The 13,448-nt window shown below is 45.1% G+C and overlaps 3 non-coding genes across 3 annotated transcripts; all 3 read right to left on the bottom strand.

Moving 5' to 3' along the window:
- Positions 1 to 2,902: 2,902 nt before the first annotated feature.
- Positions 2,903 to 2,976, bottom strand: TRNAI-AAU (transfer RNA isoleucine (anticodon AAU)). Its single transcript has one exon. It is a non-coding gene; the product is annotated as a tRNA-Ile (tRNA).
- A 790-nt stretch (positions 2,977 to 3,766) lies between these two features.
- On the bottom strand, positions 3,767 to 3,840 carry TRNAI-AAU (transfer RNA isoleucine (anticodon AAU)). The gene has a single exon. It is a non-coding gene; the product is annotated as a tRNA-Ile (tRNA).
- A 1,444-nt stretch (positions 3,841 to 5,284) lies between these two features.
- On the bottom strand, positions 5,285 to 5,358 carry TRNAI-AAU (transfer RNA isoleucine (anticodon AAU)). Its single transcript has one exon. It is a non-coding gene; the product is annotated as a tRNA-Ile (tRNA).
- Positions 5,359 to 13,448: the final 8,090 nt, after the last annotated feature.

The raw sequence follows: 13,448 nt of genomic DNA, 5'->3' as shown, positions 1-13,448 counted from the left end.
GAGATTTGGAAAGCTTAATTTCAGCAGTTTACCATGAAGTTATTGTTATATATTATCAACATGAAGAAACTAATATGACTTAAAAAAAATTACAATACAAAAGAGATTTACATACTTAGTGTTAGAACTTAGAACCATTAACGTTTTTTCCATGTGGTTAAGCAATAAATAAATATTCATCACCTATATTGAATTGATTCATCTAATCATTTTATCAGCTTCTCCTCAAAGGAAATATAGAGATAAACATGATACAGTAGAAAATACATCTATTTTCAACATTAAAGGAGCATCAAGTATTGGCTTGGAGACTGATTGAAAGTATGTCCTTGTCATTTTTAACTTCATGCTCTAACAGACTAAACTAATAGAGTCACTAAATATATAGCATACTATTGAAGATGAAGCAGATGATGAAGTCCTACTGATTGTTAATCCGGGATAGTTGGAAAGCTTATATTCAGCTGTTTACATTCATAGTATCTTTATATATTATCAACAAGACTAAACAAAAATGATCTCAATAAATTGCTATAAATAAGAGATTTAGTTACTTGGCGTTAGAACTTAGAACCATTAATAGATATTCCAGGCGCTTTAAGAATAGTAATTAATTCTATAATTATATCAAATGTATTCATCCAGTCCTTCAAGCAGCGTTTGATTCAAGGAGATAAACAGTCCAAAATGAGACACAAGAAAAATTCATCTTTTTTCAAAGAATTAAACTTGGCCTGTACAGGTATCGAACCTGTCGCATTGGCATTATTAGCACCACGCTCTAACCAACTGAGCTAAAAGGCCAATTTGCACATTTTCTGGAGGACCAGCACAGGTAGCAGTGCTAATGATAGTTCAACCGGGAGATTTGGAAAGCTTAATTTCAGCTGTTTAATATGAATTAACTTTCATATTATCAACATGAAGAAACTAATATGACTTCAAAAAAATTGCAATACAAAAGAGATTTCCATACTTAGTGTTAGAATTTTGAACCAGTAACGTTTTTTCCACGTGGTTTAGCAATAAATAAATATTCATCACCTATATTCAATTGATTCATCTAATCATTCTATCAGCTTCTGCGCAAAGGAAATATGGAGGTAAACATGATACAGAAGAAAATACATCTATTTTCAACATTAAAGGAGCTTCAAATATTGGCTTGGAGACTGATTGAAATTATGTCCTTTGCGTTTTTAACTTCATGCTCTAACAGACTAAACTAATAGGCTCACTAAATATATAGAATACTTATGAAGAATTAGCAGATGATGAAATGCTACTGATTCCATCCAATCCTTCAAGCAGCGTGTGATTCAAGAAGATTAACAGTCCAAAATGAGACACAAGAAAAATTCATCTTTGTTCAAACAATTGAACTTGGCCTGTACAGGGATCGAACCTGTGACCTTGGCATTATTAGCACCTCGCTCTAACCATCTGAGCTAACAGGCCATTTTGCACAACTACCTGGAGGTCCAGCAAATGAAGAAGGGCAAATGATAGTTAACCCAGGAGATTTGGAAAGCTTAATTTCAGCAGTTTACCATGAAGTTATTGTTATATATTATCAACATGAAGAAACTAATATGACTTAAAAAAAATTACAATACAAAAGAGATTTTCATACTTAGTGTTAGAACTTAGAACCATTAACGTTTTTTCCATGTGGTTAAGCAATAAATAAATATTCATCACCTATATTGAATTGATTCATCTAAACATTTTATCAGCTTCTCCTCAAAGGAAATATAGAGATAAACATGATACAGTAGAAAATACATCTATTTTCAACATTAAAGGAGCATCAAGTATTGGCTTGGAGACTGATTGAAAGTATGTCCTTGGCGTTTTTAACTTCATGCTCTAACAGAGTAAACTTATAGAGTCACTAAATATATAGCATACTATTGAAGATGAAGCAGATGATGAAGTCCTACTGATTGTTAATCTGGGATAGTTGGAAAGCTTATATTCAGCTGTTTACATTCATAGTATCTTTATATATTATCAACAAGACTAAACAAAAATGATCTCAATAAATTGCTATAAATAAGAGATTTAGTTACTTGGCATTAGAACTTAGAACCATTAATAGATATTCCAGGCGCCTTAAGAATAGTAATTAATTCTATAATTATATCAAATGTATTCATCCAGTCCTTCAAGCAGCGTTTGATCCAAGGAGATAAACAGTCCAAAATGAGACACAAGAAAAATTAATCTTTTTTCAAAGAATTAAACTTGGCCTGTACAGGGATCGAACCTGTGGCATTGGCGTTATTAGCACCACGCTCTAACCAACTGAGCTAAAAGGCCAATTTGCACATTTTCTGGAGGACCAGCACAGGAAGCAGTGCTAATGATAGTTCAACCGGGAGATTTGGAAAGCTTAATTTCAGCTGTTTAATATGAATTAACTTTCATATTATCAACATGAAGAAACTAATATGACTTCAAAAAAATTGCAATGCAAAATAGATTTCCATACTTAGTGTTAGAATTTTGAACCACTAACGTTTTTTCCACGTGGTTTAGCAATAAATAAATATTCATCACCTATATTCAATTGATTCATCTAATCATTCTATCAGCTTCTGCGCAAAGGAAATATAGAGGTAAACATGATACAGAAGAAAATACATCTATTTTCAACATTAAAGGAGAATCAAGTATTGGCTTGGAGACTGATTGAAATTATGTCCTTTGCGTTTTTAACTTCATGCTCTAACAGACTAAACTAATATGCTCACTAAATATATAGAATACTTTTGATAAATTAGCAGATGATGAAATGCTACTGATTCCATCCAATCCTTCAAGCAGCGTGTGATTCAAGGATATAAACAGTCCAAAATGAGACACTAGAAAAATTAATCTTTTTTCAAACAATTAAACTTGGCCTGTACAGGGATCGAACCTGTGACCTTGGCGTTATTAGCACCATGCTCTAACCATCTGAGCTAACAGGCCATTTTGCACAACTACCTGGAGGTCCAGCAAATGAAGAAGGGCAAATGATAGTTAACCCAGGAGATTTGGAAAGCTTAATTTCAGCAGTTTACCATGAAGTTATTGTTATATATTATCAACATGAAGAAACTAATATGACTTAAAAAAAATTACAATACAAAAGAGATTTACATACTTAGTGTTAGAATTTAGAACCATTAACGTTTTTTCCATGTGATTAAGCAATAAATAAATATTCATCACCTATATTGAATTGATTCATCTAATCATTTTATCAGCTTCTCCTCAAAGGAAATATAGAGATAAACATGATACAGTAGAAAATACATCTATTTTCAACATTAAAGGAGCATCAAGTATTGGCTTGGAGACTGATTGAAAGTATGTCCTTGTCGTTTTTAACTTCATGCTCTAACAGACTAAACTAATAGAGTCACTAAATATATAGCATACTATTGAAGATGAAGCAGATGATGAAGTCCTACTGATTGTTAATCCGGGATGGTTGGAAAGCTTATATTCAGCTGTTTACATTCATAGTATCTTTATATATTATCAACAAGACTAAACAAAAATGATCTCAATAAATTGCTATAAATAAGAGATTTAGTTACTTGGTGTTAGAACTTAGAACCATTAATAGATATTCCAGGCACTTTAAGAATAGTAATTAATTCTATAATTATATCAAATGTATTCATCCAGTCCTTCAAGCAGCGTTTGATCCAAGGAGATAAACAGTCCAAAATTAGACACAAGAAAAATTCATCTTTTTTCAAAGAATTAAACTTGGCCTGTACAGGGATCGAACCTGTGACTTTGGCGTTATTAGCACCACGCTCTAACCAACTGAGCTAACAGGCCAATTTGCACATCTTCTGGAGGACCAGCACAGGAAGCAATGCTAATGATAGTTCAACCGGGAGATTTGGAAAGCCTAATTTCAGCTGTTTAATATGAATTAACTTTCATATTATCAACATGAAGAAACTAATATGACTTCAAAAAAATTGCAATACAAAAGAGATTTCCATACTTAGTGTTAGAATTTTGAACCAGTAACGTTTTTTCCACGTGGTTTAGCAATAAATAAATATTCATCACCTATATTCAATTGATTCATCTAATCATTCTATCAGCTTCTGCGCAAAGGAAATATGGAGGTAAACATGATACAGAAGAAAATACATCTATTTTCAACATTAAAGGAGCATCAAGTATTGGCTTGGAGACTGATTGAAATTATGTCCTTTGTGTTTTTAACTTCATGCTATAACAGACTAAACTAATAGGCTCACTAAATATATAGAATACTTTTGAAGAATTAGCAGATGATGAAATGCTACTGATTCCATCCAATCCTTCAAGCAGCGTGTGATTCAAGGAGATAAACAGTCCAAAATGAGACACAAGAAAAATTCATCTTTGTTGAAACAATTAAACTTGGCCTGTACAGGGATCGAACCTGTGACCTTGGCATTATTAGCACCACGCTCTAACCATCTGAGCTAACAGGCCATTTTGCACAACTACCTGGAGGTCCAGCAAATGAAGAAGGGCAAATGATAGTTAACCCAGGAGATTTGGAAAGCTTAATTTCAGCAGTTTACCATGAAGTTATTGTTATATATTATCAACATGAAGAAACTAATATGACTAAAAAAAAATTACAATACAAAAGAGATTTTCATACTTAGTGTTAGTACTTAGAACCATTAACGTTTTTTCCATGTGGTTAAGCAATAAATAAATATTCATCACCTATATTGAATTGATTCATCTAATCATTTTATCAGCTTCTCCTCAAAGGAAATATAGAGATAAACATGATACAGTAGAAAATACATCTATTTTCAACATTAAAGGAGCATCAAGTATTGGCTTGGAGACTGATTGAAAGTATGTCCTTGGCATTTTTAACTTCATGCTCTAACAGACCAAACTAATAGAGTCACTAAATATATAGCATACTACTGAAGATGAAGCAGATGATGAAGTCCTACTGATTGTTAATCCGGGATAGTTGGAAAGCTTATATTCAGCTGTTTACATTCATAGTATCTTTATATATTATCAACAAGACTAAACAAAAATGATCTCAATAAATTGCAATAAATAAGAGATTTAGTTACTTGGCGTTAGAACTTAGAACCATTAATAGATATTCCAGGCGCTTTAAGAATAGTAATTGATTCTATAATTATATCAAATGTATTCATCCAATCTTTCAAGCAGCGTTTGATCCAAGGAGATAAACAGTCCAAAATGAGACACAAGAAAAATTCATCTTTTTTCAAAGAATTAAACTTGGCCTGTTCAGGGATCGAACCTGTGACCTTGGCGTTATTAGCACCACGCTCTAACCAACTGAGCTAACAGGCCAATTCACACATCTTTTGGAGGACCAGCACAGGAAGCAGTGCTAATGATAGTTCAACCGGGAGATTTGGAAAGCTTAATTTCAGCTGTTTAACCCCTTCGGGGCTAATGACGAGCTGGGCTCGTCATCGCGCTTACCTGTCCTGCGCGGATGACAAGGCCAGCTCGTCATCAGCCCCACCCTCGGGGGAAGCGCTGGCGCTCCCCCCGAGGCTCTCTGATCCTCGTTGTTTTGCTGGGGGCGGCAGTGGAAGAGCTTCCGCTGCCGCCCCCGCCCCCCCCCATGGTAATCCCTGATGACGTCAGCGCGCACAGCGTGCGCTGACATCATCAGGGATTCCCAGCGCTCAGGAAGCCATTTGCTTCCTGACCGCGCTGGAAGAAGGTAGGTTTCTCGAGGCTGGCGGGGGTTTGGGGGCAGCGAAGAGGCATCAGGGGAGAGGAAAGAGATTTTCCTTTCCCCTGATGTCTCTTTGCAGGGCATTTCTGCCTCACGATCGCGCACAGCGTCGCGATTGTGCGGCGGAAATGCCCCCACTAGACACCAGGGATATACTTTTAGTTTTTAGGAAGTGACCCCTTGGGCAAGGGTCGCTTCCAGGCTGGCTGGCAATATGTTTTCGTTTTTCTGCCCCCCCTGGGGGGAAATCGGCCCGTTTTTTCGGCCGTTTTGCCCCCAGGGGGGGCAGAAATTCCCCACTAGCACCAGGGATATTGATTTTTGCCAAGATGGTGGCCATTGATTTTGTTTACGTTTTTCTGTCCCCCCTGGGGGCAAATCGGCCCGTTTTTTTTGCCGTTTTGCCCCCAGGGGGGACAGAAAATGCCCACTAGACACCAGGGATGTAATTTTAGTTTTTAGGAAGCGACCCCTTGGGCAAGGGTCGCTTCCAGGCGGGGTCTGAGTATGTTTTCGTTTTTCTGCCCCCCCTGGGGGGAAATCGGCCCGTTTTTTGGCCGTTTTGCCCCCAGGGGGGGCAGAAATTACCCACTAGAACCAGGGATTTTTGTTGGGGCAATGTGTTTGTTTTGGGAAGCGACCCCTTGGGTAAGGGTCGCTTCCAGGTGGACATGATTGTGTTTTTGTTTTTCTGTCCACCCTGGGGGCAAATCGGCCTGTTTTTTTTGCCGTTTTGCCCCCAGGGGGTGGCGGAAAATGCCCACTAACACAAAGTTTTTAGGAAGCGACCCCTTGGGCATGTTTGCTGGTGGTGTGTGTGGGGAGTGGTACTTGGCTGGATGGTGTGCGTGGAGCGGTGCTTGGCTGGCGGTGTGTGTGGAGTGGTACTTGGCTGTCGGTGTGTGCTGAGTGGTGTTTGGCTGGCGGTGTGCGTGGAGGGGTACTTGGCTATCTATGCACGGAGTGGTGCTTGGCTGGCGGTGTGTGTGGAGTGGCGCTTGGCTGGTGGTGTGTGTAGAGTGGTACTTGGCTGTCTGTGCACGGAGTGGTGCTTGGCTGGCGGTGTGTGTGGAGTGGTACTTGGCTGTCGGTGTGCGCTGAGTGGTGTTTGGCTGGCGGTGTGCGTGGAGGGGTACTTGGCTATCTATGCACGGAGTGGTGCTTGGCTGGCGGTGTGTGTGGAGTGGCGCTTGGCTGGTGGTGTGTGTAGAGTGGTACTTGGCTGTCTGTGCACGGAGTGGTGCTTGGCTGGCGGTGTGTGTGGAGTGGCGCTTGGCTGGTGGTGTGCGTGGAGTGCTACTTTGCTGTCTGTGCACGGAGTGCTGCTTGGCTGGTGGTGTGTGTGGAGTGGCGCTTGGCTGGTGGTGTGCGTGGAGTGCTACTTTGCTGTCTGTGCACGGAGTGCTGCTTGGCTGGCGGTGTGTGTGGAGTGGCGCTTGGCTGGTGGTGTGCGTGGAGTGCTACTTTGCTGTCTGTGCACGGAGTGCTGCTTGGCTGGCGGTGTGTGTGGAGTGGCACTTGGCTGGTGGTGTGCGTGGAGTGCTACTTTGCTGTCTGTGCACGGAGTGCTGCTTGGCTGGCGGTGTGTGTGGAGTGGCGCTTGGCTGGTGGTGTGCGTGGAGTGCTACTTTGCTGTCTGTGCACGGAGTGCTGCTTGGCTGGCGGTGTGTGTGGAGTGGCGCTTGGCTGGCGGTGTGTGTGGAGTGGCGCTTGGCTGGATGGTGCTTGGCTGGCGGTGAGTGGTGCTTGGCTGGTGGTGCTTGTGGAGTGGCGCTTGGCAGGTGGTGTGCGTGGAGTGCTACTTTGCTGTCTGTGCACGGAGTGGTGCTTGGCTGGCGGTGTGTGTGGAGTGGCGCTTGGCTGTTAGTGTGCGTGGAGTGCTACTTTGCTGTCTGTGCACGGAGTGCTGCTTGGCTGGCGGTGTGTGTGGAGTGGCGCTTGGCTGGTGGTGTGCGTGGAGTGCTACTTTGCTGTCTGTGCACGGAGTGCTGCTTGGCTGGCGGTGTGTGTGGAGTGGCGCTTGGCTGGTGGTGTGCGTGGAGTGCTACTTTGCTGTCTGTGCACGGAGTGCTGCTTGGCTGGCGGTGTGTGTGGAGTGGCGCTTGGCTGGCGGTGTGTGTGGAGTGGCGCTTGGCTGGATGGTGCTTGGCTGGTGGTGAGTGGTGCTTGGCTGGTGGTGCTTGTGGAGTGGCGCCTGGCAGGTGGTGTGCGTGGAGTGCTACTTTGCTGTCTGTGCACGGAGTGGTGCTTGGCTGGCGGTGTGTGTGGAGTGGCGCTTGGCTGTTAGTGTGCGTGGAGTGCTACTTTGCTGTCTGTGCACGGAGTGCTGCTTGGCTGGCGGTGTGTGTGGAGTGGCGCTTGGCTGGTGGTGTGCGTGGAGTGCTACTTTGCTGTCTGTGCACGGAGTGCTGCTTGGCTGGCGGTGTGTGTGGAGTGGCGCTTGGCTGGTGGTGTGCGTGGAGTGCTACTTTGCTGTCTGTGCACGGAGTGCTGCTTGGCTGGCGGTGTGTGTGGAGTGGCGCTTGGCTGGTGGTGTGCGTGGAGTGCTACTTTGCTGTCTGTGCACGGAGTGCTGCTTGGCTGGCGGTGTGTGTGGAGTGGCGCTTGGCTGGTGGTGTGCGTGGAGTGCTACTTTGCTGTCTGTGCACGAAGTGCTGCTTGGCTGGCGGTGTGTGTGGAGTGGCGCTTGGCTGGTGGTGTGCGTGGAGTGCTACTTTGCTGTCTGCACGGAGTGCTGCTTGGCTGGCGGTGTGTGTGGAGTGCTGCTTGGCTGGCGGTGTGTGGAGTGGCGCATGGCTGGTGGTGTGCGTGGAGTGCTACTTTGCTGTCTGTGCACGGAGTGCTGCTTGGCTGGCGGTGTGTGTGGAGTGGCGCTTGGCTGGTGGTGTGCGTGGAGTGCTACTTTGCTGTCTGTGCACGGAGTGCTGCTTGGCTGGAGGTGTGTGTTGAGTGGCGCTTGGCTGGTGGTGTGCGTGGAGTGCTGCTTGGCTGGAGGTGTGTGTTGAGTGGCGCTTGGCTGGTGGTGTGCGTGGAGTGCTACTTTGCTGTCTGTGCACGGAGTGCTGCTTGGCTGGTGGTGTGTGTGGAGTGGCGCTTGGCTGGTGGTGTGCTGGAGTGCTACTTTGCTGTCTGTGCACGGAGTGCTGCTTGGCTGGCGGTGTGTGTGGAGTGGTGTTTGGCTGGCGGTGTGTGGGGAGTGGTGTTTGGCTGGCGGTTTGTGGGGAGTGGTACTTGGCTGGATGGTGTGCGTGGAGTGGTACTTGGCTGTCGGTGTGCGCAGAGTGGGGTTTGGCTGGCGGTGTGCATGGTCTGGTGCTTGGATGGTGGTGTGGGTGGACTGGAACTCTGCTGGCGGTGTGTGAGTAGTTACTTTCTGTTGGTCACTACACACACTGCTAGTTGAGTGACACTCTACGCAGTCCATCATTTTCTGTAGTTGCTATGTCAGATATGTGGGCGTGTGAAAGTGATGGGCGGCTGGCGGTGTGAATGTTTTGTATGTGTCACACGTACAAAAGGTGTATGAATGTCCTTACTGCCCCTGTGTGATATGGGTACTGGTAGTAGCAAAAGACTGACTGGCACCAAAGTGGTCAGGCACTTTAAAAAAATTCAAAAAATTATCCAGTGTCTTGATGTTAAACCTCATCTAATCTCATTTGGTCTAAGCCCTAATTGATGGCCCATCTGGCCGAATTTTAATTTGGGGGGCAAATTTGTGTGTTGTTTTTTTAATTGTTATATTGTTTGTGAAATGTGGTAGTAATTTTTTTTTCTTCTCTATTTTTGTCTTGTTCCAGGCTTTTGCTGTTTGGATTGTTGTAGGTTGCGTGTCTGTTTGCAGCTTGTGTAGTTGCTTGTGCTTGGTAAGTGAATGTATTTTGTACTACTTCTCCTTGATGTTTGTCTTTTTGAAAAAGGTTGTACTTCTAGCAGTTTGTGTGGCTCTGTGTTTTTTTTTCAGCATTAGTGTTTGATGTGCACTTTGTTTTCTAATGTCATTTCTTTTTTTCTTTCTAGTGGGATTTCATTTCTTTTCGCTGTGTCTCAACAGAGTAGGTGCTGGTGAGTGTAGCTATATTTTGTAAGAGTGAAATTGTTTTGGATTGTATTTATCTTTTAGTGAAAGCCTTACCTTGTTTACTTCTTACTTTGCACAGTGTAGGTTGTTGTTCACTTGTGTGTGCAGTCTTCTTGCTTTGTAAGGATAATGGCTAGTCGCAGGATTACTGCTCAGCAGGTTCTTGGTTTGCTTTTTGAGTCTTCCTCGGACCATGGTTCAGAGTCTGAGTCCGATTCGGACTCCCAGGAAGCGGCAGAAGATTCAGGCAGTGAGTTTTCTCTTCGCATGGAATCATCATCATCGGATGATGACTCTTCTTCTAGTGCTGATGAAGGGCCTATGGTACAGGAGGACATTGTGTTGCCGGTAGTGGGCCAAGAGGCACCTGTGCTGCTGCCTAGGGCCGCAAGGTTTCCTTTCTTTTTACGTCGGCAAGAGGCATGTGGGCTGGAGCCTGCACCCAAAAGGCTTCACATTGCTGTGGTGCGCAAAGGGGCACCTGGTGCTTTTCGTCTTCCTGCTCGTGTAGTGCAGCAAGAGGCATCTGGGGCTGTTAGGCTTCCCATTGGTGTAGAGCGGCAAGAGGCATCTGGGCCTGCTGGGTTTCCCGGTGGTGTAGTGCAGCAAGAAGCATCTCAGGCTGCTGGGCTTCCCGTTGGTGTAGTGCAGGAAGAGCCCTCTGGGGATGCTACGTCTTCTGTTGGTGTTGTGCAGCCAGAAGTATCTGTGGCTGTTAGGTTTCCCGTTGGAGAACAGCAGCAAGATGTTTCGGTGCTGCAGGCTGGGGTGGCTGCTCCCCCCGTTGATAGGGATGGCCTCTGGGTTCCCCCTGGCTTGGTGCAGCCGGCATTGCCAGAGTTCACTGGTGTTCCTGGGTGTAGAGTGAATACAGAGAATTTTCTGCCAATTAATTTTTTTCAGTTGTTTTTTGACGATGTGTTTTTGCAAGAGATTGTTGAGCAAACCAATTTATATGCAGAACAATATTTGAGGGCCAACAGTGCCAGCCTTAAGCCCTATTGTAGAGCAATCCGGTGGACTCCCACCAATGTTGAAGAGATGAAGAAGTTTCTGGGATTAACTTTTTTGATGGGCTTGATAAGGAAGTCATCAATTACTTCATATTGGTCCACTAGTCCCTTGATGGTAACAGCTATATTTCCAGCAGTCATAAGTCGTGATCGGTATACGCTTCTTCTTCGGATGATGCATTTTGCTGATAATAGTTTAGCGTTGTCACGCGATCACCCTGATTGTGACCTTTGTTTAAAATTCGGCCTGTCCTTGATCACTTTGTTGATCGTTTTTCTGAGATTTTTGTCCCTGGTAAAGAAATTACAGTGGATGAGTCGTTGGTGTTGTTCAAGGGCCGCTTGGTTTTTAGGCAATACATTCCTAGTAAGAGGTCACCCTATGGAATCAAACTGTATATGCTGTGTGACAGTGAGACTGGATATGTCTACAATTTCAGGGTGTACACTGGTAAGGAGTCCCGCATTAACCCTCCTGGTTGTCCTTCTACTTTTGGAGTAACTGAGAAAATTGTGTGGGAACTAGGTAGAGGATTATTTAACAAAGGCCACCATTTATATGTAGATAACTTCTACACTGGTGTGCAGTTGTTCAAGGAGTTGGCCAAAGTGGGCACTGTTGCTTGTGGCACAATGCGCAGTAACCGTAAAGGTTTCCCAAAGGAACTTGTTTGCAAAAGGCTTGTGCGGGGACAGTCTACGGCATTGCGATGTGGGGAGCTTTTAGCTGTGAAGTATTCAGACAAGAGAGATGTGTACATGCTGACTACTATCCACGATGAAAGTACTGTACCTGTGCCTGTTTGGGGTCAGGGTGCTGAAGTGCGCAAACCTGTGTGCATTCTAGCTTACAATAAGTTCATGGGTGGTGTTGACAGAGTAGATCAGAGGTTGGAACCTTATGCTGCTCTTCGAAAGGCTTACGTTTGGTACAAGAAGTTGGCTATCCATCTGTTCCACTTGGCATCATTTAATGCTTTCGTTGTGTACCAGAAGTCTTGTCCTGGGACGAAGATGACTTTTCTTAAGTTTCAGGAGTCTATAATAGGCAGCCTTGTACTTGTGCAGCAGGCAAGTGTTCCTAGATTTGGAGTGGTGGAGGAAGTGGCTAGATTGCAAGATCGCCACTTTCCTGAATCTATTCCTTCCACTACTGCTAGAGACTTTCCGACTAGAAGATGCAGAGTCTGTTGGCGAAGAGGCGTGCGGAAGGAGTCTCGTATATACTGTCCTGACTGTCCTTCTAAGCCTGCATTGTGTATGTCAGCTTGTTTTAAATCGTACCACACGCAAAAGAACTATTGGGAGTTTGATTGAGCTGTAAAGTGAATTGCTTGGTCTGCATTCTGTAAAACATTTTTAGTTTGTTTCAAGGATTGGCATTAGTGCAAAGTTTTTATTTTAAGAATTTGTGTTACCTGATTTGTAGGTATTTCCATTTGTTTAGTGTTATTTTCAAAAAAAGAATTCTAAATGTGTTTGTGGTTTGTGCCGGCTGGTGCTTGGCTGGCGGTGTGTGTGGAGTGGCGCTTGGCTGGTGGTGTTCGTGGAGTGGTACTTGGCTGTCTGTGCATGGAGTGGTGCTTGGCTGGCGGTGTGTGTGGAGTGGTGCTTGGCTGGCGGTGTGTGTGGAGTGGTGCTTGGCTGGCGGTGTGTGTGGAGTGGTGCTTGGCTGGCGGTGTGTGTGGAGTGGTGCTTGGCTGGCGGTGTGTGTGGAGTGGTGCTTGGCTGGCGGTGTGTGTGGAGTGGTGCTTGGCTGTCTGTGCACGGAGTGGTGCTTTGCTGGCGGTGTGTGTGGAGTGGCGCTTGGCTGGTGGTGTTCGTGGAGTGGTACTTGGCTGTCTGTGCATGGAGTGGTGCTTGGCTGGCGGTGTGTGTGGAGTGGTGCTTGGCTGGTGGTGTGTGTGGAGTGGTGCTTGGCTGGCGGTGTGTGTGGAGTGGTGCTTTGCTGGCGGTGTGTGTGGAGTGGCGCTTGGCTGGTGGTGTTCGTGGAGTGGTGCTTGGCTGTCTGTGCATGGAGTGGTTCTTGGCTGGCGGTGTGTGTGGAGTGCTGCTTGGCTGGCGGTGTGTGTGGAGTGGTGCTTGGCTGGCAGTGTGTGTGGAATGGTGCTTGGCTGGCAGTGTGTGTGGAGTGGCGCTTGGCTGGTGGTGTTTGTGGAGTGGTACTTGGCTGGAGGGTGTGCGTGGAGCGGTGTTTAGCTGTCTGTGCACGGAGTGGTGCTTGGCTGGCGGTGTGCGTGGAGAGGCGCTTGGCTGGTGGTGTGCGCTGAGTGTTTGGCTGGCGGTGTGCATGGTCTGGTGCTTGGCTGGTGGTGTGGGTGGACTGGCGCTCGGCTGGCGGTGTGTGAGTAGTTACTTTCTGTTGGTCACTGCACACACTGCTTGTTGAGTGACACTCCACGCAGTCCATCAATTTGTGTAGTTCCAGTGTCAGAAATGTGGGCGTGTGAAAGTGATGGGCCCTTGAATGGCGCTGTTTGCTGGTGTGAGTGTTGAAATGTAATGAGTCCGCGGCTGGCGTTGTGAATGTTTTGAATGTGTCACACGTACGAAAGGTGTATGAATGGCCTGTAAAGAGGTTGGTGCCTTGACGTAGCTT

Source organism: Lissotriton helveticus, chromosome 4_1 (genome assembly GCF_964261635.1).
Source record: "Lissotriton helveticus chromosome 4_1, aLisHel1.1, whole genome shotgun sequence".
NCBI classification, from domain to species: Eukaryota; Metazoa; Chordata; class Amphibia; order Caudata; family Salamandridae; genus Lissotriton; species Lissotriton helveticus.
This window is presented reverse-complemented; position numbering and strand designations above follow the sequence as displayed.